Source organism: Cebus imitator, unplaced genomic scaffold, assembly GCF_001604975.1.
Source record: "Cebus imitator isolate Cc_AM_T3 unplaced genomic scaffold, Cebus_imitator-1.0 Scaffold670, whole genome shotgun sequence".
Lineage (NCBI taxonomy): Eukaryota > Metazoa > Chordata > Mammalia > Primates > Cebidae > Cebus > Cebus imitator.
This window is the reverse complement of record NW_016107985.1, coordinates 222,885-247,551: the sequence shown is the minus strand read 5'-3', so window position 1 is coordinate 247,551 and position 24,667 is coordinate 222,885.

Genomic DNA, 24,667 nt, shown 5'->3' with positions numbered 1-24,667 from the left:
TCCTGTAATCCCAGAACTTTGAGAGGTCAGATGGCTTGAGGCCAGGAGTTCAAAACCAGCTTGGGCAAGATGGTGAAACCTCATCTTTACAGAAAATACAAAAATTAGCCAGGTATGGTGGCTCACATCCGTAGCTCCAGCTACTCAGGAGGCTAAGGTGGGAGGATCACCTAAGCTGGGGAAGATTGAGGCCCTAGTAGGCTGTGATCATGTCACTGTACTCCAGCCTGGGTGACAGAGTGAGACTCTGTCAAGAAAAAAAAAAACTCGAAAGATCAAATACTGCACCTATCCCCCCAGGACAGAGGTTCTCAAATTCTGGAAAACATGGAAGCCACATATGAAATTTTGGTTCCCTTTTCTCTTTCAAAATATGTGCCTAGTCTAGCACCCACACAGGTGCTAAATCAGCAGATCTGGGTTTGTTTGTTTGTTAGTTTGTTTGAAACAGGGTCTCGCTCTGTCATGCAAGCTCGAATCAGCAGATCTGAAGTGGAAACCAGGCATTTTGATGCCCACCGAGGATTAAAAATCGTGGACCTAGTGGGTCAAGTCTGTTAGTGCCATTCTATCCAGGGAACTTGTCCAGCTCTGACATAACTGAAAGGCTCATTAGGTAAATACATATCCAACAAATTCTTCTTTTTCTCTTTTTTCATTTTAGAATCATAAAACATTGCATCAATTGAGTAAGCATCTAAACTCAGTATTTGAGTCTAGATATATTTAAAAAGGAGACACTTTGATAGGTACTCTCATAAACAAAAAGTAGGCAGGAAGTGTTGTCATTGCAAAGACAGGGACCCCCCCGGCCAACTGGATCACTGAATCAGAAAGCAGTGATGGCCACATGCAAGATGGCAAATGGCTTCAGTTCCAGTCCCAACTTAGATTGACAGATTGTGGGTGCCGGCACTGCGTTTCGAAAAGCATTCTGAGCAGGAAAGACAGAGTGATTATTAGCAGTGTCTGCCGTGGATGTGCAGATGAAACACACTTTACATGAGCGTTAAGTGCAAAAAAGTCACGTTAGAGAAAGGCAGCCTACCTTATTGAAAAAAGAAATCAGGACTGGCGCAGTGGCCCATGCCTATAATCTCTCTGGGAGGTGAATGCAGGCAGATCGCTTGAGCTCAGGAGTTCAGACCAGCCTGGGCAACATGGTGAACTCCCGTCTCTACCAAACAATGCAAAAATTAGCCAGGAGTGATGGTGCACACCTGTAGTCCCAGCTACTCAGGTGTCTGAGGTAGGAGGATCACCTGAGCCTGGGGAAGTTGAGGCTGAGCTGCGGTGAGTGGTAATCATGCCACTGCACTGTACTCCGGCCTGGGTGTCAGAGCAAGACCCTGTCTCAAAAAAAAAAAAAATGAAAAAGAAATTAAATTGCAAGAAATATCAAAAATTATATTTAGTTGGTAAAAATCCATCTGTTCTCTACTCAACCATTAGGAGCATTCAGATTGAAATTTCAATAGAAAACCCAGGCTTTATGATATTATTTAACTTACCTAATAATGCTGATATTTAAGAGAAGGGAAATTTAATTATCCTATGGTTTATCAAGCATATTATGGTGAATAAACTGTATGTTAGTGTAATCCTGCAGCTGGATCAAGGCCAGCAACACTTAGCTAATCATTGAATTGTCAATGTACTGATGTCGTTATTTTTAATCTACTGGGTTGCTTATTTAACTTCTGGCTACCATATTATGGGCTTTTAGCTCCTTCCTCTGATGTTTTTTGAGCCTGGCAGTGTGATATTGTTTGTGGTTTTTTTTGTCTTTGTTCCCAAAGCTTGTTGTTGGTTTGTTTTAATATTCTTTTGACGTGCCCACTTGTGAGACAGTTAAATAAACAAACCCTTAGGCTGAGAATATGTGAAAAAGAAACCATCATCATCTAACCCTCTGATCTTGAAAAATATTTAGGCACAGGAGGACACAAACAATTTTAGATCAGCCTTCTCTTGCCTGGCAATATAACTCTTGAATCTATTTTTATTTTTTTCTCCCATGTTTATGGAACTATTTGTCATAAATAATTTTTAAAATATTATCATACTCTAGTTTATGTATAGTTATTTTTTCTTATTTCATGTAATTTTAGCATATGATTTTTTAATTAATTTAGCATATAATTTTTAATTGCAAAAACATATTACAATATTATATTATGCATAACTATGATTTTTTTCTACAGTGCATGTTAAGTATACTTCAACATAACCCTGATTCTGGAAAGACAACGAACATCTCACATGATAATGTATACTCATGCAAACATCTCCTAGTGATGTTACAAAATAATAGATCCATAAAATTCAGAGCTGGGAGGGACATTAGAGATCATTTACCCAAGGAATTTTCAAACGTATCTTAGCTCAAGAACCTTTTCCACAAAAGAAAGCATCACAGAAGGCCCCCATGTGAAAGAGGTAAATTCTGAGCCACCCTGATTGAAACAGGAGGGGATGCCCTGAGCTGCTCCACTTCTCTGCTTCCCTCAGCCAAGCCCAGTGCAGTGATCCCTAAATCGTGGAGCTGATTGAGGGAAGTGAAGCTTAGTTGGATGCTATATTATGCAGGATCTGTTTGCTGAGCATTTAGACATCAGACTAGGAGCACTTTATCATATTTCCCTCAGATGGTTCCTCTTTGAAAGGACTTTGAACATGCCCTTCCTCTTTTAAAAAATAACTTGTATTATAAATTTACATTCATATTCATTTACGTTAATAAAAATGTCATTGGAGAATAAAGATCATATGATTTGACGTGCAGGGTTATGGGTGTCACAGTAGCTCCAGCACCATTTCTATACCTTGTTTTGATTATAAGACATCCAAAAACTACTGGTTGCTGCAAAAGGTAAATTTTCAGTGTTTTATTGAGGAAAAATGAATGGACAGTGAAAACACAGATATTAAGTGTACAATTCAATAATTTTTTTTTAGAGACAGTCTCTCTCTCAGTCACCCAGACTACCGTACAGCAGTGTGATCTCAGCTCACTGAAACCTCAACCTCCCCAGCTCAAGCGATCCTCCCTCCTCCAGCCTCCTGACTTCACAGGTGTGAGCCACCATGCCTGGATAATTCTATTTTTGTTTTTGTGAACACAGGGTCTAACTATGTTGCCTAGGCTGGTCTCAAACTCTTGGGCTCAAACAACCTTCCTGCCTCAGCTCCCCAAAGGACTGGGATTACACACATGAGCCACCATGCCTGGGTACAATTCAGTAATTTTTGATAATTGCATTATACCCCTCATAACCAACAATCCAGTCAAGATCTAGATGCGTATATTTCTGCTTGGCCGACTTTGGGATGAGAGATAAATACTTTTTGCAGGGTGCAGGTAGGTAAGGTAGTTCTCATTTGAACAGCAAGTCTTCCTGAGGGGTTCACTAAAGAGTTGTGAAGCAGGCAGAGCCTGAAACCCAGTGGTAACAGTTGCCTGTGGTGTAAGAGAAATGCTTCAACTCCCACTCAGGGATGGCTGGGGAGCCTCGCTTTCAGGCCATCTCACCCCACTGCTCTGTGAACTCAGGCACTGTCCCGAAGCAGAAACAACAAGTGGACAGTGGACACTGCTGATACCATGATGCTCGGTGGGATTTTTATTTGATGGGGCAGGCCGAGCCAGAGAGAAGGGGCTGGAGCTCCCTTTCCCAACGTGCGCTCTCCTCGGGTCAATAGTGAGATTGTTATGAGAGCGAAACCCGAGCCAGGTAATGTGTGTAGGATCTGTGGCTTTATTGTGTCCCTGCTATGTTAATTAGTATTAGGAGCATGATGGATTGGCAACACGTGTGCGCTCTGAGTCTTAAACCAGCCCTGAGAGTTTAGCACTCCATTAGTTACACATCACAGAAACCCAGGGGATGTTTACTCAAAAAGAGGATCACTTACAGGAGGGAAACATGCTAATTCATTCCTGATACCGTCTGGGGAGAGGGACACCCCATCCACCAGTGAGTAGTGCAACCCGTCATCCAAGACAGAGATGGAATTAGAAGTTGGCAGGAAACTACAGAAAACCCAGGCCCCCAGCCTGGGAACCCTGATATCTCAAATCCTCAGTTGTTCCTACATGAATCCCTCTGAGACAGAAGTTCAGAGAAGGCACTGTGTTGACATTTCAATTCATTACCCCATTCCAGAAACAAGGAACCCTCTCCCACACCAGTGCCAGGCCACAGAGAAGGGAACTCCTACTCTGCTGTCCTTCTCATCAAATTTTCCAGCAGCTGCCGCCTCTCAGGCCTGGACAAGCTGTATCCACCCCCACTGCACCACAAAGGGTACCAAGAAGGCCCATGAAGGGGTGTCTGAAATCCCAGAACTCCGCAGAGGCAGGCGATTATTATGATCTATTTTTAATTAAAAGTTAGAAATAATTAAAATGATTTCATTTTGTGTTCATTCAGAGGGCTTTAGAGAAGATAAGCTCTCTGTTCCCTTCTGACCCTAAGGTTCTAGAGTTGTAATGTTGTCAGAAGCAGTTTTGTAGAGATGAGAAAATACAGGTGCAGCTAAAATATCAACGGATCCATGAATGGTGCTTGCTTTATAGTCCCCAGGTTAACGTGTATGCAGTATCTACCAAGAACACACAATGTCCAGCTTTATATGGTACATGCATTTAGGCAGTGATGTCATTTCTGAGGTATAAATGGCCCTCCCCACCACATGGCCAATTTCAAGCTCCCAACCTGACTTCACTGAACACAAAGTTGAGAAGAGAAGGTGCTTCCCATTAGCCCTTGCAAGCCAGTAGGAGCAGGTCCAGCACACCACTACAAATTCAATAAATAAATTGAGACTGAAACTTATCCCTGTGCCTTGTTGCCTTGTTATCTGCAAAGTCTGTCTTCCTACTCTCCCTTCTTCTCCCCCACCTTTTTTTTTTTTTTTTTTAGACAGAGTGGCTGGAGTGCAGTGGCTTGATCTCGGCTCACTGCAACCTCTTCCACCTGGGTTCAACTGATTCTCCTGCCTCAGCTCCCCCCTACCCAACCCATTATCTGGGATTGCAAGCACATGCCACCACACCTGGGTAATTTTGGTATTTTTAGTAGAGACCGGGTTTCACCATGTTGGCCAGGCTGGTCTTGAACTCCTGACCTCACATGATCTGCCAGCCTTGGCCTCCCAAAGTGCTGAGATTCCAGGTGTGAGCCACCACGCCTGTCCCTTCCTTCTCTCCCTTCTAATCTCGGCCTCTAAATCAGCATATCTGGGTTCAAATCCCAGCTCTGCTGGTGTGAAGCCTTGGGTGTATCCCCTTGTCTCTTTCCTCACCAACAAAATTTGATGCTTTTAAAGATAGGCTGTTTTCACAGAGAGTAGAAGAATGCTTACCAGAGTGTGGGAGACAGAGGGGGCAAGAGAATGGGGAGATGTTGGCCAAAGGGTACAAACTCTGAATTCTAAGATGAAGAAGCTCTGGGGATCTAATGCGTAGCCCGGCGTGCACAGTTAACAGTCCTGCATGAAAGTAGATCTTGGGCATTCTCTCACCCACAATAGGTAACTATGTGAGGTGACAGGTGTGTTACTTAACTCAATTGTGATAATCATTTCACAATGTCTACATGTATCAAATTATCAGATTGTATACTTTAAATATATATATAATCTTATTTGTCAATTATAACCTAAATAAAGCTGAAAATTTTTAAATAGGTTTGACTCTATGTGGGTGTTGCAAGGATTAAATGCTTACTTAACATACCATAAAACATGTACTCACACTTCAGTGTACATCAAGATCTCCTGGTCTGCTTGCTAAAGCACAGCTTACTGAGAGAGCTTCTGACTCAGCAGGTCTGGGTTGGGGCCTGAGACATTGCATTTCTAACAAATTCCCAGGCAATGGCATGGCTGTCCCGAGCTCACACTTGGAGAACCACTAACCTAAAGGGTTCCGTAGGGTGCCTAGAATTTATTAAGTATGGACTTTATGATCATCAGTTCCAAGATGTCAGAGCTACTGCCTCTAAATAAAGACCATGCCACAAAGACTCCAGGCCTTCCCTAAGTGAAGGCCCTGTCCAGGAAGGCTCCTCTAGACCTGTGAAAACTTCCGCTGCCCTCAAACAAGGAATAACAGGGAGAGCTGCCGCTCTTCTCTTGCTGTTCCCTCCATCGGTCAGTCAGCAATTCAACACCAACTGAGCGTCCACCCTGTGTGCCAGCTCTACCAGAGGTAAAGATCAGGTAGGGTTAAAAGGCACACACCTGAAAGAGACAGATCGAAAAGGGATTAGTTCAGAGGACACTAGCCCAAAGGAGAGATCCCCTCAGGGCATCTGTTCCCACATCAGACACGCAAGTTCACTTGGCTATTCGTTTTCAGTAGTTGCATGTGTATACCTGAGTAGCACTAACACTTGCTGGTGACAGCAGGAGGTGATAGGGTCTACTGTAAGCCTCAGGTATGCCTCAATCTTGAGAGAAGCACATGGATTAATTCATATTCTGCATCACTTATCCTTCCGTAACTCCTCATTTTGTGTTTCATGCGATGTAAATAACTCAACAGCATGTAACTTCACATATTTACTTTTCATTACAATTACTAATTGCCCCCAAGCCTACTACATTTGCTGCGTAACCGACAGGGAAGGTAGGAATGGTTAAACCTTAATGGCTTTTTAGGTCAACAATGCTATTAGTAATTATTTTTTGCTAAAATAAGTCACATAAGCCACACCCTGGGATCAGACCATAAGGTAATGGCAGCTTAAATAACACAGGCGAAAGCAGGGCTCACCAACCGAGAAACAACTTTTATGTCCCACTCATTCCCACGAGAACTGCCTGGATAGTGGTTCCCGGCAGATGGGGAGTTGGGACCCACGCTCTGTTTGATGATGAAACAACTAGCATCATCCCTTCCCAGCACACAGCAACCACAGGAAACTAGAGGAGTCAAGTATTGAAAACCCAGATGGGAATCCCTGGGGAGGCAGGCCCTGCAGACCCTCTATGGACCTCAGCCCTTTAAAGGCTCACTATTCTGATTTTCAGATATACCCAGAAAACGACTGGCCTAACATTCCCATCTCACTGCAATGGCTAAATTTCTCCCTTTTCATGCAATACAGTTCCACACCAGTGCTAGCACAGACATTTCCCCTGTACACAGACCCCCCAGCTCAACCCTCTTAGGCCAGCTGTACCAGAGCCAAGAAATACCGGCTCCATCCTTCTCCTTTTCCATATTTTTCATTTAGAAGGTCGCTGGTTCCTCCAAAAGCATTTCAAGATGATAATCCTCTTCCCTCCTGCCACACTCAAGCAAGCTGCCTTTCACCTCTCCTGCCATCTTCAGAGTTTCCACAAGGGGAGTGAGTGGGGAGGCAGAGGAAAAGTGAGCCTTTGGACTGTTTGTTCATCAATTTCATAGAACAAAGACCCAGTGCCAAAAGCGTTGGAGCTATATCATACCCTTCACACAATGAACAAATCACATTACCAGAAAATTCCTAAAGTCAATACAGAGTGAAGTGGAAACTAGCCAGCAATCAAAAACAAGAGACATTTTCCCACCTTGTGTTTTAAGCGCCTTTGTTATGATACTCACATTCTTGTGGCTTATAAACCAAAGTCAGAGGAAAAGATTAACAGAGTTGACGATATGAATATTAAAACAATAGAAAAAAAAAGAAGGAAGGAAGTGAAGGGGAGGAAAGGAGAGACAGAGTAAGGGAGGGAAAAGAAAGAGGAAAAGGAAAAATAACAGACTAGCAACAACATTTGCAGGTTAATACGTTAACTAGGTAAGTGTTGTTCAGTTGATAATAGAAAACAGTAATGAACAAAATTCACAAAATAATAAATATAACTAGTAATCAAATACAGAAAGATAGCCTCATTGGAAATCAAAGAAATGAAAAATTAAGATATTGAGATACCAGTATTAGTCTAATAAAGTAGCAAAAAAGAATTTTCTGTTTACAACCAAAGCCAGAAAACATACTGTAAAACTGCCATCCAAACACTGCTGGGAGCAGTAAAAATTGGTACAATACTTGGGCAAAGCGGTTTAGAAATACGTATCAAATGCCATAAATCGTTTCTACCCTTTGATCCAGAAATTCTACTTCTGGAAGAAAAAATAACCCAAAAGAAGGAAGCTACACACACAAGTATATTGAAGGTAACATTTATAATTTCTAAAAAATATTGGGCCACGCGCAGTGGCTCATGCCTGTAATCCCCGCACTTTGAGAGGCCGAGGCAGTCGGATTACCTGAGGTCAGGAGTTCGAAACCAGCCTGGCCAACATGGTGAAACCTGGTCTTTATTAAATATATCAAAAAAAAAAAAAAAAAAAAAAAACCTAGCTGGGAGTGGTGGCATGTGCCTGTAGTTCCAGCTATTCGGGAGGCTGAGGCAGGAGAATCACCTGAACCCAGGAGGTTGGGGTTGCAGTGAGCCAAGATTGCACCGTTGCACTGCAGCCTGGGCAACAGAGTGAGACTCTGTTTAAAAAAAAAATTTAAATTAAATTAAAATGAAAAATTAAAGCAACTTAAAAGCCCCACAATAGGGAACAGCTAAGAAACCTGCGGTACATTCATGCATTCATTTATTCAACAGTTACTCCTTCTAAAGATAATCACTAACAGCAGGTGAGTGAGACAGAGTATACATTTACAGATTTTCCCTTTAAATGAAGAAATATCAGCCTTCAGTAGGACACTGGCATACATATCACTCCCAAATTATCAGAGCATAAAATACCCAATGTAAATATTAAGAAAATGGATGACAATTGGCCTTGAGGCCCACTTAACTATTTAAGGCATCTGGACAAAAGCGCTGGGCAAATCTTGGCAGATGGCTATGCTAAGGGCTCCAAGTAGACCAGAATTCACAGCCCACTGCTTTAAAATACTTGAAATTAAATGTATTGGGGTGGAGCACAGTGACTGATGCCAGTAATCCCAGCACTTTGGGAGGTTGAGGTGGGTGGATTGCTTGAGCCCAGGAGTTCAAGACCAGCCCGTGGCTGGTCTTTACAATGTTGGCCATTGTAAAACCCTGTCTCTACTAAAAATACCAAAAAATTAGCTGCACGTGGTGGCAGGTGCCTGTAATTCTAGCTACTCAGGAGGCTGAGGCAGGAGAATCACCTGAACCCGAGAGGCAAGGGTTGCAGTGAGCCAAGATCGTGCCACTGCACTCCAGTCTGGGCGACAGCACGAGACTCGGTCCCAAAAAAAAAAAAAAAAAAAAAAAAAATGTACTGGAGCCCCTGAGCCTGAGCAACCGGTTGCCTTTAAAGAGCCCTGTGAATGTTGATGCGATTCCTGGTTTCTGGGCTGAGTGGAGATGATTGGCAGAAGCAGGTGACGGATCAGAGCTTCGCTGCCCGGTGGGGCTCCATTCCTCAAAACATGTTCCCTGAGTCCTCCTGTGTGCTCAGCACTGTACCTCTGGCTCCTGCAAGGCCCAACTGACTGTCCAGGAGCAGAGTCAGGGAGCACTGGGTGGGGGAGGAGGGGCAGCCAGCGTGAACTCGAGGAAGCCGGCCTATCTTAGGACCATCGGTTGCTTGGGTTTGCCTTGCCAAAGAGAGCCCTTGGGGCCACGCCACCTGCCACTGGCCTCTGAGAGCAGCACCCATCTTCTGGGAAGAGTGGGCTGCCCCTGGCACTGACATTAGGCATAGACACCCCCCTCCGCCTGCAAATCCGAATATCAGCTAAGATGCCACCCTCTAAAGGAGCCACTTTTCCAAAGACTTTTTTCAGTCGGGAAAAACTCTTCATTTCATAATTAGGAATGTCTTAAATCAACCCCCCGTGGCGAGATAAAAATAACAAATATAGCAAGTTAAGTATTGAGTATAATACTTGCTTTGTGCTGGATATTATTCTAAGTGCTTTGCATATAGCAGTTCACCTAGTTCTCACAACAAACCTGCGAGTAAAGTACTACTGTTATCAATCCCATTGTATACATGAGAAACGGCAGCTTAGAAGTATTGAGCAGCTGGCCCAGGTCACACACTAGCAGAAGGACCTTTTGACCCAGTATTCTCACTTCTGGGAAGAAACTAACCACAAAATGACATTATTTAACATAGGAAAAAGTTGGAAATAATCTAAAAAGTACAATAAGTAGAAAATAGCTAAGTAAATACGTTCCTTTTGTATGGGATTTGTACTCAGGCAGGTTTACCTCTTTAGAAAGAGAATAGCCGGGCATGGGGGCTCATGTTGTAACCCCAGCACTTTGAGAGGCTGAGGTAGGAGGATTGCTTGAGTTTAGGAGTTTGAAACCAGGGTTGGCAACATAGTGAGGCCCCATCTCTATGAAAAATAATCTGTCAGCTGGGCATGGTGGCATGCACCTGTAGTCCCAGCTACTTGGGAGGCTGAGGTGGGAGGATCAGTTGAGCCTGGGATGTTGAGGCTGTGGTGAGCCATGTTCATGCCACTGCACTCCAGTCTAGGTAATAGAGAAAGGCCCTGTCTCAAAGACAGAGAGAAAGAAGGAGAGAGAGAGAGAGAGAAACAGAGAGAGAGAGAGAAAGGAGGGGAGGGGAGGATAAACGAGGGGAGGGGAGGGGAGTGGAGAAGGGAGGGGAGGGGAGGAGAAAAGAGGAGAGGAGAGGGGAGGAGAGGTGAAAAGAAGGGAGGAGAGGGAAAGGGGAGGGAGGGGAGGGGAGGAGGGGGATGGGAGAGGATAACTTTACTATAATTTACACTATGGGTAAATGATCACTATACAGAGCCAACTCTTCTGTGCCAACTACTTCTGTGAATAGTTTTGGGAGGGGGAGACAGTCATGCCTGAAAGATGAGGGACATGGAGGTGGTGGTTGCGGTCAAGGCCCAGGCAACACATGTTGATGATCTCCTGGTTTTGCCTATATGAGGTCTGGATACCCGTCTTTCCCAGACACAAACTTCTTACTCCTCCCTTCTTCTCTTCTTCAAAATCATAAATAAGAGGTAATAGTTATCCACTTGTTTTTTTTTTTAAAGCAACTAATGGGGCTTTTATTCCCCACAAAGCCATAGAACTGCTAGCTAATCTAAACCAAACCAAAACATCTACCCACTGTTTCATTGTGGTAAAGGAACACACTTAACAGCTCTGGTTGTGGGCTTGGATCAAAAGCCTCAAGCTGGGCTTCCCAGGGGCCCAGAAGATTCCCATGCTTCCAGGCTACAGAGCAGCGCTCCGAAAAGGGTTTTCTCAAGTTAGCTTTGTCAGTCACTCCAGGGGCCAAGATAGGGAACAGGGCACAGCTAGGACCGGCCTGCCACCTGCAGTGGCCTCACTCACACCACCTCCCATGCACCGCTCACACACAGACAGGCACGAGCACGTTCCACCTCCCACCCAACAGACACACTCATGCATGGACTCGCCGGCATGCACACATACAACCTCCTCTCCGGTTTGTTTCCCTCCTGCCTCTTCCACAATTCTCACTGCTGAGAAGCACTCCTTCCTCTGAGGTTCTGCTGGAAAGTGTCTAGGGACACAGGTGAGGCTTTCCTGAGCCTCTGCTCCCATATGGATTGGGAATTTCCCCCTTGTACTTTGGAAAAGGCCTTTCTTTTTTTGTGTGTGTTTGTTTTTTGAGATGGAGTCCCACTCTGTCACCCAGGCTAGAGTGCAGTGGCATGATCTCAGCTTACTGCAACCTCCATCTCCCAGGTTCAAGCAATTCTCCTGCCTAAGCCTCATAAGTAGCTAGGGCTACAGGCGCACACCACCATGCCTGGCTAATTTTTGTATTTTTAGTAGAGACGGGGTTTTACTATATTAGTCAGGCTGGTCTCAAATTCCGGACCTCAGATGATCTGCCCACCTCGGCCTCCCAAAGTGCTAGGATTACAGGTGTGAACCACCATGCCCAGTCTGAAAAGGCCTTTCATAATTCCTTCTTTAATATAATATCTCAGGATGTGAGAAAGAGACTTGGCAAAGAAATCAAGGGCTATCACGGATCAAGTAGTTGTGGACTCTTGGCATTCCCAGTTTCAACGTTCACTATTCCAGCTTTCCCTGTGTGACCCTGAAGATCCAGGACATGCGGACATTGGTGATTTTACTGGAACACAAACTTGAATGAGACTCACTGCATGGCTGGTGTGGAAATGAGTCCCTTAATTAGAGTGAGCCTAGCTGAGCACCTAGCATGTGCATCTCAGCCCAGCATTTCAGCTCTCTACTCGAAATCTAGAATACATTCACCAAAAGAAGGGAGAGTCATTTAGGAATCTGAGGCTCTCGTGAAGGTCTTGGAATATATCTCCATAATGCCATGAGCCATGCTGTTTCTCTTTCAATGTCATAAAGACACTAGGAAATGTATCCTTAAGTGTGGGTGGGGATAAGGGATTTGATTCTGTGAGCTGTGTTGACAGTACGACCTGCATGGATCAGTCAGTAAGTCAGATGTCGATGACATAGGGTCCCCAAATCAGGAATCCCCCAAATCAGGATTTCTGTCCTAAGCAAAGGGGTTAGATGAGCAAAGGGGTTAGATGAGCAATGGGTTTCATCCCTTCCTCTGGGAACTTGTGGTATCAGCAAAGAAAATGCGGTCAGAAAGAGAAAAGAAAATGTAAGCTAACAATGACTGACTCCTCAATTCAGGGAAAGATATGGGGACATGCTTGTCTACAGGGGAAAGGTTTCTGTAGTATCTCAAAGCACAGCTTTGAGGACAGACATGGGTTAATGTCCAGCTCTGCCATTATTATTTATAGTGTCTCTCTAAGATTCATTTCCTTATCTGAAAATGAAAAATAATAAAAGTACCTTCCTCACTGAGTTACGAGGTTTCAACAAAAAGATGTGTATGAATTAGTAAGTGCTCAATTAACATTAAATAGCATTTTTATAATACCTATTAGAGAATGATGGAAGCCGAAATTTCCTGGACGGCTAAAGCACCACCTTCTGCTTCAGTTGCCTTTGGTTTTAAGGTTTATTTTCCCTATGTGATCAATGTCTCTGGGTTTCAACTCCTGTGAAGGCAGAGTGACCTCCTGCATTCAGCCCATTCTCTAAGCCTATAGTAAGAGGCAAGCCCTACCTTGCGGGTATTAGACAACTTGACTCTCCTGAAAGTGAATTAGAAGGCCAGGGAGGTTTCATCTGGGCAAACAGCTGGTCATTAAAAGCCAAGGTGCCACAAAAGGAAGAAACAACCTTTCAGAAATAAGACGGGCCCCATCCTGTGATGGACAAGACATCTGTTTGTTCCATCTTGCAGATTTGGGAATGCTGGGCCTGGAGCTGTTTCTTCTGACAGAATTAGATGGAATGCTGTGTCTATGCTCACACAGGATGTCTTTTCAACTCCAAATGTAAACATTCAGCTCCAAGAAAAGAAGAATTACTAGGTTGCAGGAGTGAGCAGTTACATGGTGTTTCCTTAAAGGATCACCCTGTTTGGGACCACTTGATGGTAAATTAACTGTTAATCAACAGCCCCATATAGTTTGGAAGGAGCAAAGTTTAAAAACCAGTCTAGTCTGCCTGGAAGGAAATAATCAAAATATACATATTTGGGAAAGGACTTTTAATTAGATTATATAAAGAACGTTTGCAATTCAATAATAGTGAAGCAACTCAATTTAAAGAAAAATAGAGAAAATATTTTAACAGACATTTTGTTAAAGAAGATATACAAATTGCTAGTAAGTCCCCAAAAAAATGTGTGAAATGCAAATTAAAATCATGAGGTAATACTATGCATTTATTCAAATGGCTGATTTTTTTAATTGACAATATCAAGTGTTGGTGATGATGTGGAGCAACTGGAACTCTCACACATTGCTAGTGAGAATGAAAAATGGCACCACTACTTTGGAAAACATTTTGGAAGTTGCTTATAATGTAAGACATACGCTGATCTTATTATAACCTAGCAATCCCACTTATGGGTATTTACTCAAGAGAAATAAAATGTGTCTACGTAAGGATTTTACATGAAAAATCATAGCAACTTTATTCAGAATAGTCCAAAACTGGAAATAAAACAAATGTCTGTCAACAGATGAATGGATAAACAAGTCGTGATATGGCTACGCCCTGCTATGAAATATTACTCAGCAAAAAAGCAAATGAACTAATATATACAACAACATAACTGAAACTTAAAAACATTCTGCTGGGCTGGGTGCAGTGGGTCACACCTGTAATCCCAGCACTTTGGAAGGCCAAGGTAGGGGAATCACCTGAGGTCAGGAGTTTGAGACTAGCCTGACCAATATGATGAAACCCCATCTCTACTAAAAATATGAAAATTAACCAGACATGGTGACAGGTACCTGTAATCCCAGCTACTTGGGAGGCTTAGGCAAAGAATTGCTTGAGGTGGAGGTTGCAGTGAGCTGAGATCATGCCACTGCACTCCAGCCTGGGCAACAGAGTGAGATTCCATCTAAAACATATACATATATATATATATATATATATATATATATTTATGCTGGCTGGGTGCAGTGGCTCATGCCTATAATCCCAGCACTTTGGGAGGCTGAGGCAGGAGTATCACTTGAGGTCAGGAGTTCGAGACCATCCTGGCCAACATGGTGAAACCCTATCTCTACTAAAAATACAAAAATTAGCCATGCATGGTGGAAGGTACCTATAATCCCAGCTACTTTGGAGGCTGAGGCAGGAGAATTGCTTGAACCCAGGAGGCAGAGTTTGCAGTGAGCTGAGATTGTGCCACTGCACTCCAGCCCAGGTAAAAGAGCAAGAGTCCATCTGGAAAAAAACAAAAACAACCAAACAAACAAAAAAACATGCTGAGTAAAATAAGTGAGACACAAAAGACTACATACTCTTTTCTGTGTACATGATACTCTAGAAAGACTGCGACAGAGACGGGGCTGCATTCGATCTCGGGTAGTGGGGAGATTGAATAGGAAGGAGTGTAAGAAAGTTGATTCTCAGTACACATATTTCTTTTGCCTATATGTATAGATACTCCTTATCAAAACACTTCCTACAAAGTTATAAACAGAAAAAAGTTACTAATGAGAATTTAGTAATCTATGAATAGATTTTCCCTATTATCCAAAGTGAAATAACAATGGAGAAAACTTATATAATATTTGTTATGTGCCAGGACCCTTTTTAGACACTTCAGGCATTCAGTCCTCTCAGGAACCTATGAGATCCATACTGTTATTATCCTCATAGTTGAGGAAACCGAGGTACAGAGAGGATGCTCAGATAGTAAGTGCCTCAACTGAAAAGTGGCAGAATTAGGGTCTGGACTCAAGTGGTGTGGCTTCAGGAATCTGCCTTCTTAACCGCTTTGCTATGGTGCCTCTCTTGGAGTGGATAATATTTTGGTGACAGAGACTTTAATTTCCTAGAATTAAAAACATCTCCTAGAAATGGAATAAAAACTTAGAATAGCTCTAAATGGCAGAAGAGTGTACCTCCCAGTCAGGATAAGTAGAGTTTCTTCTTGCTCAGATCTTTGAAAGGGAATAGGCAACTCTTTGCACAGGCCATTTTTTTTTTGGAGGCAGGAGAATAACTGAAAGTCGCCTCCCATCCCTTGCCTGCACTGGAGTTTGTAAGAAGGTTAGTTTGCATGCTAGGTAAAGAAAACACACATCTGAGCCAATATATGGAATCTCAAGCTAGTTAATCCAGGAAGGGGCACGAAAAGAAACTTGAGGGGAAAAAGCAGGAAATGAAGAGTCCAACAAGTATCACAGGATAAAGAAAAGCACCCATAGGAGAGAGGTGGCACCTGGGGACTCTTTCCTACACAGAGGGTAAGTCGGGAGATGAGACAATAAAATCTCAATGCACACCCTTGCACGAGCATACACAACTTCTCTCCGGCAGTTCCTAAGGGCAGGAATCAAGGGAGGTTAATTTCACTGCCAGGCATCATTATCGATATTCAATAAAATCACCTGACCACAGAAATCTTGGTAAACAAGCCATGCATGCAGAAGAATCTGCCTCTTTTCAATGCAAACAAATAAAGAAGAGGTCCTCCTGGGAGCCCCGTTTCCCAAAATCACACTTAGCCTCCTTTATACCAACCTGAGGTGGTACCCTCTGTCCCAAATGCCTTTTTTACAGTATTGGGATGCTTTTCAGATTCTATCTCACACACATTTTATATATGTTATTTCCAACTAGAATGTAAACTCTGTGAAAGCAGAGATGACTCTGCCTAAACATCTGTGTATCCACCTCAGCATCTACCACGTATTAGCTACCAGTACATATTTGACAAAAGGAAGACAAGGGAGGAAGGAAATGAGTGAATAAATAAATGCATCCGAATTTTCTCAAAATACTAATGATAGTAACCAGTAATATTAGGAAGCAAACTTGGCCAGGCATGGTGGCTCACACCTGTAATCCTGGCATTTTGGGAGGCTGAGTCAGGTGGATCACTTGAGTCCAGGAGTTCAAGACCAACATAGGCAACATGGTGAAACCTGTTTCTGCTAAAAATACAAAAGTTAGCTTGGTGTGGTGGTGCGTGCCTGTGGTCCCAGCTACTCAGGAGGCTGAGACAGGAGGATTGCTCGACCCTGAGAGGTCGAGGCTGCAGTGAGCCAAGATCGCACCTCTACACTCCAGGGCAATGAACAAGACTCTGTCTAAAGAAAGCAAACCTCCCCAGCCTGCCAAGGCCTCATGCTTCAGGATGTTGAAACATCCCTGATGGCTGACATCTTCTAGGGGCCCCATTGCCTCAGAACCAAGTGGTGACTTCTGTTCTGCATTGTTAGTCTGCCATCCCAACCCTGGCTGATAGATAATTCTTGGACTGTCATCAGTGAGTAATGTTTTCCAGGTGCCAAATGTTGGATAAATACATCTGTCTTCCTAGGAAGGTAGGTAGTTTTTTTAATGGGAAACTATAAAACTCCAAATGGATTGGCTTCCACGGGCTGCATCCTCTTCCACCATCCTTATTCTGGTTTGAGTAACAAGATCCAGATGAACTGTAACGTTAGTTAATTTCTCTCTGGACCCTGATTTCCTATGAGAAAGGAAGGTGAATGACATTTCAAAAGAGCCTTCTGTGATTTATGTTTTTGTATCCATGGAGGTCTTTCCAGAGCCCAGTATTTTTCTCATAACCTGTGGAAGCTCCTCTCGTCGGTCTTGAAACTATTTATTAGCTCAACAATATTTTGGGGCAAATTGAAAAAGGTAATAGTCTAAAAGTAAAATAGAGAGGACTTAGGAAAAGGAAAAAAATTATTTGTGAATTTCCAGTGGTAACAAATGGTCTCACTTGAAAAAATACACACACATACACACACATACATGTGGATATATACACATGTATTTTTTCATGTGGATATATCTACATGTATGTGGGTGTCTGTGTATGTATGAAGAGAATGGCATTTATTATTTTAGTACACTAAAATAATCCTACTTTTCCTATACTGTGTTACAGGGAACACAAATAGGCTACTTTTTATCTATGCAACAAACAAACCTTTGCCTAAAATGAATTCCAGCATGGACTGCTATCAGTGCACACCCTGCCAGCCCCTATGATACTCACAGCACAATACCAGCTCTCTGCAGCATGTAAAGAAACATAAGTCCCTGGCCCTGCTTTAGAGAGTTTATTGTCTTCATGGAGACACTCAAGATGTGCATATAAAATCTGATCATATCGTTCCCTCACTGAAAACCCTAGGATGGTTTTCCACTGCACTTAGGATAGAAAGTTAAAACACTAGGCCAGGCACGATGGCTCACGCCTGTAATCCTAGCACTTTGGGAGGCCGAGGTGGGTGGATCACCTGAGGTCAGGAGTTCAAGACCAGCCTGACCATCATGGTGAAACCCCATCTTTAAAAATAAATTAAAAATAAATAAATAAAATTTTTTAAATAAATTAAAATTTTTTAAAAAAGAAAGTTAAAACACTAAGCTCAGCCTGGGTAAGTCTTTTACCCTCAACTCATTGCTCTCTGCATATTCAGCCAGGCATGGTGGCTTCTTCAGCTCCTGAAATTCACCAGCTCTTTCAGACCCTGAGCCCTTAGCACCTGCTGCTTTCTGAGAGACTTCTTCCTTCCACTCTTCCCCTCTTCAGGTCTGTACTTAAATGTTGCCTACTCAGGAAAGCCTTCCTCCAATAAATCGGGCTATTGTTATCTTACTCCCTTACTCTAGCCCTTTAATTTTTTTTCTTTCAGGATAGTTGCCAGTTTGTAGTTAATCTTTTTTTTTTTTTTTTGAGACGGAGCCTTACTCTGCCACCCAGGCTGTAGTGTAATGGCATGTTCTCCGCTCACCGCAACCTCCACCTCCTGGGTTCTGGTGATTCTCCTGCCTCAGCCTCCGGAGTAGCTGTGATTACAGGTGCGTGCCACCACACCCAGATAATTTTTTGTATTTTTAGTAGAGATGGGGTTTCACCATGTTGGCCAGGCTGGTCTCAAACTCCTAACCTTGTGATCCGCCAGCCTCAGCCTCCCAAAGTGCTGGGATTACAGACATGAGCCACCATGCCCGGCCCTGTAGTTTCTCTTTATCTTTATTTATATTTACTTCTAAATTCCCCCACTGAACTCTAAGCTCTGAGACCCCTGCACTGTTTTGCTCCTTGCTATGTCAAGTCCCTAGCATCATGCCTGGTACATGGTAGGTGCATAATAATATTTGTTGATTAAATTAATAATTCAGTGAATGTGGAGGTTCACCAGCCCTTCAAGACAAATTCACTGAAAGGTACAGTCCAATCACATTTTCTCAACTTGTTACACATGTTCTACCTACATTTCTTGCTAGTTTTCCTTTTGTGATCTGCAGCATGACACCGTGAGATGTAGGCCCCACCGCTGGGGTCACAGGGCAGATGCAGCTCTGGGCCTTCAGATTATCAAACATTTACCCAGAAAGTCCTCCCTCTGGTGGCTAAACACTCCCTCCTAGCGCCGGTTCTGCTTTCTGCTTCTGTAACACAGGGAGGGTGGAGCAGCAGAGTGGACGAGGTCTCTCCTAATCAGCAGGAGTTTGCAGGACTCTTCCAGAGGAAAAGCCATTGTTGCTGAAACACGGCCCAGGAAAGACACTTGTGGGAACACAGCTCTCCATATTCGTCAGGGTAGGAGTATCTTTGTCTTACTGCTTAAAGATAGAGACTACAAATCCCCACTTTCCAGAAACAGAAGCAGAAGAGACATGCTCAGAGTGACAAGAAAATTTCCAAAGAATATTAAAAACCAGGCCTCCTGCATGGGCATGGGACACAGAGGAAATCTTCAGGCATTTGGCTGCATTCATAATGTTTCCTTTGCTTTCATGACAATAGATGCAAGAGTGAGCACCCCATCAGAACCCCCAATGGGGAACACACATGGATGCCAAGGCTTCCGTGGAAACAACAAGCTTTGGAGCAGAGCCAGCTGTTGGCTGGCAGACCATGTGCTCCCTTCCGCCACAGAAAATCAGGGGCCTGTGGAGTGAGCCTCTTTTGCACTATAGTAGCCTGACCACTACCTAGCCCCCAGTTTTCCACAAAATTACATATATTCTGTATTAAACTCTTACACCTCCCACTTTGCAGTAAGTAGTGAAGGGAGCAATGCATACCCTGACCAAATTCTTGAGTGAAGTAATTTCTAATCTGCTGCAAGTCCTGGGGAAGAATAGATAAGAACCACTGGCACCGTGAGGGCGGTGTCCCAGGGACCAGCAGTCCAGGGGTGAGCATGAGATCATGCATGATGAGGGGTCCTGGGGTCATTGAGGAGAATGTGATGGGCTGCTTAAAGGATGTGGGACAATACCGCCAAGACAACTGCATATCTCTGTGCAAATGAATGAAGTTGGACCCCTTCCTCCTACCATAAACAGAAATTCACTCCAAAGCATCAGAGACCTAGGTGTAAGAGCTAGAATTACAAAATTCTTAGGAGAACACATAAGAGTAAACCTTTGTGACCTGGGGTTAGGCAAAGCCTTCTTCGACACAACACCAAAGGAACAAGCAATTAAAAAAAAAAAATTGAACTTCATTAAAATTAAAAACTTTGTGCTACAAAAAACACCATCAAGAAAATGCAAAGACAACCCACAGAATGGTCAAAAATATTTTATTATTAAGTTGTGATAAAATCCAGTCTAGGTAGCTGACTATATAAAGAACTCTTACAACTTAATAATAAAAATACAAATAACACGATTTAAAAATAGACGAAGGTTCTGAATTATTCTCCAAAGAATACATCAAAATGGCCAATAAACACATGAAAAGATGCTCAACATCACTACCCATTAAATAAATGAAAAATCAATCACAATGAGATGCTGCTTCACATCCACTAAGATAACTATAAAAAAATTTTTTAAATAGTCCAAGCATGGTGTCTGATGCCTATAATCCCAGCACTTTAGGAGGCCAAGGCAGGCGGATCATTTGAGGTCAGGAGTTTGAGACCAGCCTGGCCACTATGGTGAAAATCTGTCTCTACTAAAAACACAAAAATTAGCCAGGCATGGTGACACACCTGTAGTCCCAGCTACTTGGGAGGCTGAGGCAGGAGAATCGTTTGAACCCGGGAGACAGAGGTCACAGTGAGCTGAGATTACACCACTGCACTCCAGCCTGGGTGACAGAGCGAGACTCTATCTCAAAAGTAATTAACTGGCTGGGCGCAGTGGCTCACACTTGTAATCCCAGCATTTTCAGAGGCCAAGGTAGGCAGATCACTTGAGGTCAGGAGTCCAAAACCAGCCTAGCCTACATGGTGAAACCCTATCTCTACAAAAAATACAAAGATTAACTGGGTGTGGTGGTGCACACCTGTAATCCCAGCTACTCGGGAGGCTGAGGCAGGAGAATCACTCAAACTCAGGAGGTGGAGGTTGCAGTGAGCCGAGATCACGCCACTGCACTCCAGCCTGGACAACAGAGTGAGACTTAATCTCAAAAAAGAAAAATAATAATAATAGTCAATTAATTTAATTTAATTTAAAAAATAATTTTTTCCCAATTTATTTATTTTATTGCATTTTAGGTTTTGGGGTACATGTGAAGAACATGCAAGATTGTTGCATAGGTACACACGTGGCAGTGTGGTTTGCTGCCTTCCTCCCCATCACCTACATCGGGCATCTCTCCCCTTGCTATCTCTCCCCAACTCCCCACCCCCCACCGTCCCTCCCCTATTTCCCCCCAACTGACCCCAGTGTGTAGTGCTCCCCTCCCTGTGTCCATGTGTTCTCATTGTTCAACACCTGCCTATGAGTGAGAACATGTGGTGTTTGATCTTCTGCTCTTCTGTCAGTTTGCTGAGAATGATGGTTTTCAGGTTCATCCATGTCCCTACAAAGGACACAAACTCATCGTTTTTGATGGCTGCATAATATTCCATGGTGTATATGTGCCACATTTTCCCTGTCCAGTCTATCATCGATGGGCATTTGAGTTGGTTCCAGGTCTTTGCTATTGTAAACAGTGCTGCAATGAACATTCGTGTGCACGTGTCCTTATAGTAGAATGATTTATAATCCTTTGGATATATACCCAGTAATGGGATTGCTGGGTCAAATGGAATTTCTATTTCTAGGTCCTTGAGGAATCGCCACACTGTCTTCCACAATGGTTGAACTAATTTACACTCCCACCAACAGTGTAAAAGTGTTCCTATTTCTCCACATCGTCTCCAGCATCTGTTGTCTCCAGATTTTTTAATGATCGCCATTCTAACTGGCGTGAGATGGTATCTCAATGTAGTTTTGATTTGCATTTCTCTGATGACCAGTGATGATGAGCATTTTTTCATATGTTTGTTGGCCTCATGTATGTCTTCTTTTGTAAAGTATCTGTTCATATCCTTTGCCCACTTTTGAATGGGCTTGTTTTTTTCTTGTAAATCTGTTTTAGTTCTTTGTAAATTCTGGATATCAGCCCTTTGTCAGATGGATTTCTGGAGTCAGGATCCCAGAAAGAAAAGAGGCACCGAGCAGTGATCTGACATGTGGCTCCTTTTCCCTTCAAGCTTTTTCCAGTATATAACTGGTGATCAAGAGACAGAGAAACTAAGCAGAGTTTGTGGTGCTGGGGAGACAAAATTGGGGTTTTGGAGGAAAGGTCCTGTGAGACACCTCAGGCTTTCTGTAAGATCCCTGAAAGCCTCTACTCTGGGATTAAAAATAATGAATAGCACTCACAAATACAGAAATGCAGCACAATCCCAGATTGGATAAAGCAATTCACCTTCAGTTCGACTGCCTGGAAGAATCAGAGTACATGATTACAGAAGTTAAAATCAACAGATAAACTATTAGAATTAGTAAGTGAATTTAGCAAGGTCACCAGATACAAGGGCAAGATTTAAAAGTCACTTTCACGTCTATACATCAGTAAGAACATTTTTTTATTTTTTGAGAGACAGGATCTCTCTTTCTCCCAGGCTGGAGTGCAGTGGTACAGTCACAGCTCACTGCAGCCTCGACCTCCTGGACTCAAGCAATCCTCCCACCTCAGCCTCCTGAGTAGCTGGGACTACAGGTGTGCGCCACCATGTCCTGCTAATTTTTGTATATTTTGTAGAGACAGGGTCTCGCTTTGTTGCCCAGGCTGGTCTCCAACTCCTGGTTTCAAGTAATCCTCCTGCCTCAGCCTTTCAAAGTGTTGGGATTCCAGGCATGAGCCACCATGCCCAGCCCCAGAAAATATTTTAAGATGAAATTTTAAAACCTGTACCATGTATAATAGCATTAAAAATCAAATATATAGGAATAAATCCAACAAATATACGTGAGATCTCTCTAAAGAAAACGACACAATATTATTGAGCATAATTAGGGAGGACTTAAATAAATGGAGAGATACACCCTGAGTTGGAAGACTACATGCTGTAAAGATATCCTCCCAGATTGATCTATAGATTTAATTTAGTCCCAATCAAAACCCCAGCAGGTCTTTCTGTCCCTGATGAAACTAATAACCTAAATCTAAAATATCCATGGAAATGAAAATCACCATAAAAAGTCTATAAAATTTTTAAGAACAAAATTAAAGGGCTTATATGGCAAGATATCAAAACTGATTATGAAGTTATTGTAAGACAATGTGATATTGGCAGAGGGATAGACAAATTAACCAATGGAAATAGTCCAGAAACAAACCTTCCTATAGTCACTTGATTTATGGCAGAAATGCAACGTAGTGGAGGAAGGAGAGTCTTCACAATAAGTGGTACTGGGCCAATTGGAAATCTATATAGAGAAAAATGAATCTTGACCCCTACCTCACCCGCCACACAAAAATCCATTCCAGATGGATTGCAAATCTAAATGTGAAATGTAAAACAATCAAGTACTAGATGGAAACATGTAATACCTTCATAAGCTTGGACTTCATTAACATTAAGAATTTCTGTTATTAATACATCCAACAATAGACTTGAATTCACAATATTTAAAAACTTCTATAAATTAATAAGAAAAAGACAGATAAGCCAATTTTAATGGGAAAATGTGAATCTACACTACATAAAAAAGGATTTCCAAACGGTTGATAAGCATATGAAAAAGTGCTCAACATCACTAGTTTTCAGGGAAATATACATAAAATTACACGGAGATAATCACGGAACACCCACCAAAATGGCTAAAACGTAAGACTGACAGTACCAACTGTTGGCAAGGATGTAGAACATCTGACACTTTCATGCACTGCTGGTGGAAGGATAAATTGCTGCGAACTTTTGGATAACTGTTTGGCAGCATCTAGTTAAACTGAACATATGTATACTCTGCCTGAGCAATTCTATTTCTACAAGTATACATAACAGATATATGTACATATGTTCACCAACAGACATGTGTAAGAAGGTTCACGGAAGCATTCTTTGTAGTAACCAGACTCAGAAGTAGCCCAAATGTCCACTAAAGGTAGGACGGATAAAATGTGATATATTCACATAAAAGAATATGGTACAAAGATGAAAATAAACAACTGCATTTAACAAAACAGATGAATGGGCTGCAGACATAATGCTGAATGAAAGCAGCCAGTCATGAAAGAGGACAAACCTTATGATTCCACTTTTATAAAGTCAAAAAAAGGCAAAAAATGAATCTGCGGTGTTAGAAATTATACTGAGGCCCAACATGGTGGCTCACGCCCGTAATCCCAGCACTTTGGGAGGCCGAGGTGGGCAGATCATCTGAGGTTGGGAGTTCAAGACCAGCCTGACCAACATGGAGAAACCCCACCTCTACTAAAAATACAAAATTAGCCAGACGTGATGGCACAGGCGTGTAATCCCAGCTACTTGGGAGGTTGAGGCAGGAGAATCACTTGAACCTGGGAGGCGAAGGTTGCAGTCAGCCGAAATGACATCATTGCACTCCAGCCCAGGCAACAAGAGCGAAACTCCATCTGAAAGAAGAAGAAAGAAAGGAAGAAAGAGAGAAAAGAAAAAAAGAAATCACACTGAGAGTTGCCTTTGATGGAGTCGCTGACAGCAGGAAGGAGAGGAGGCCTTGAGGTCCTGGCACTGTTTTCAGTCTTGAGCCAGGTGCTGACTACACAGCTGTGTTCACCTTGTAGAAATCCATTTGGTTTGCCAGTAACTTGTGCTCTTTTCTGTATGTATGCTGTATTCAAAATCTTTTTTTTTTTTTTTTTTTTTTTTTGAGACAGAGT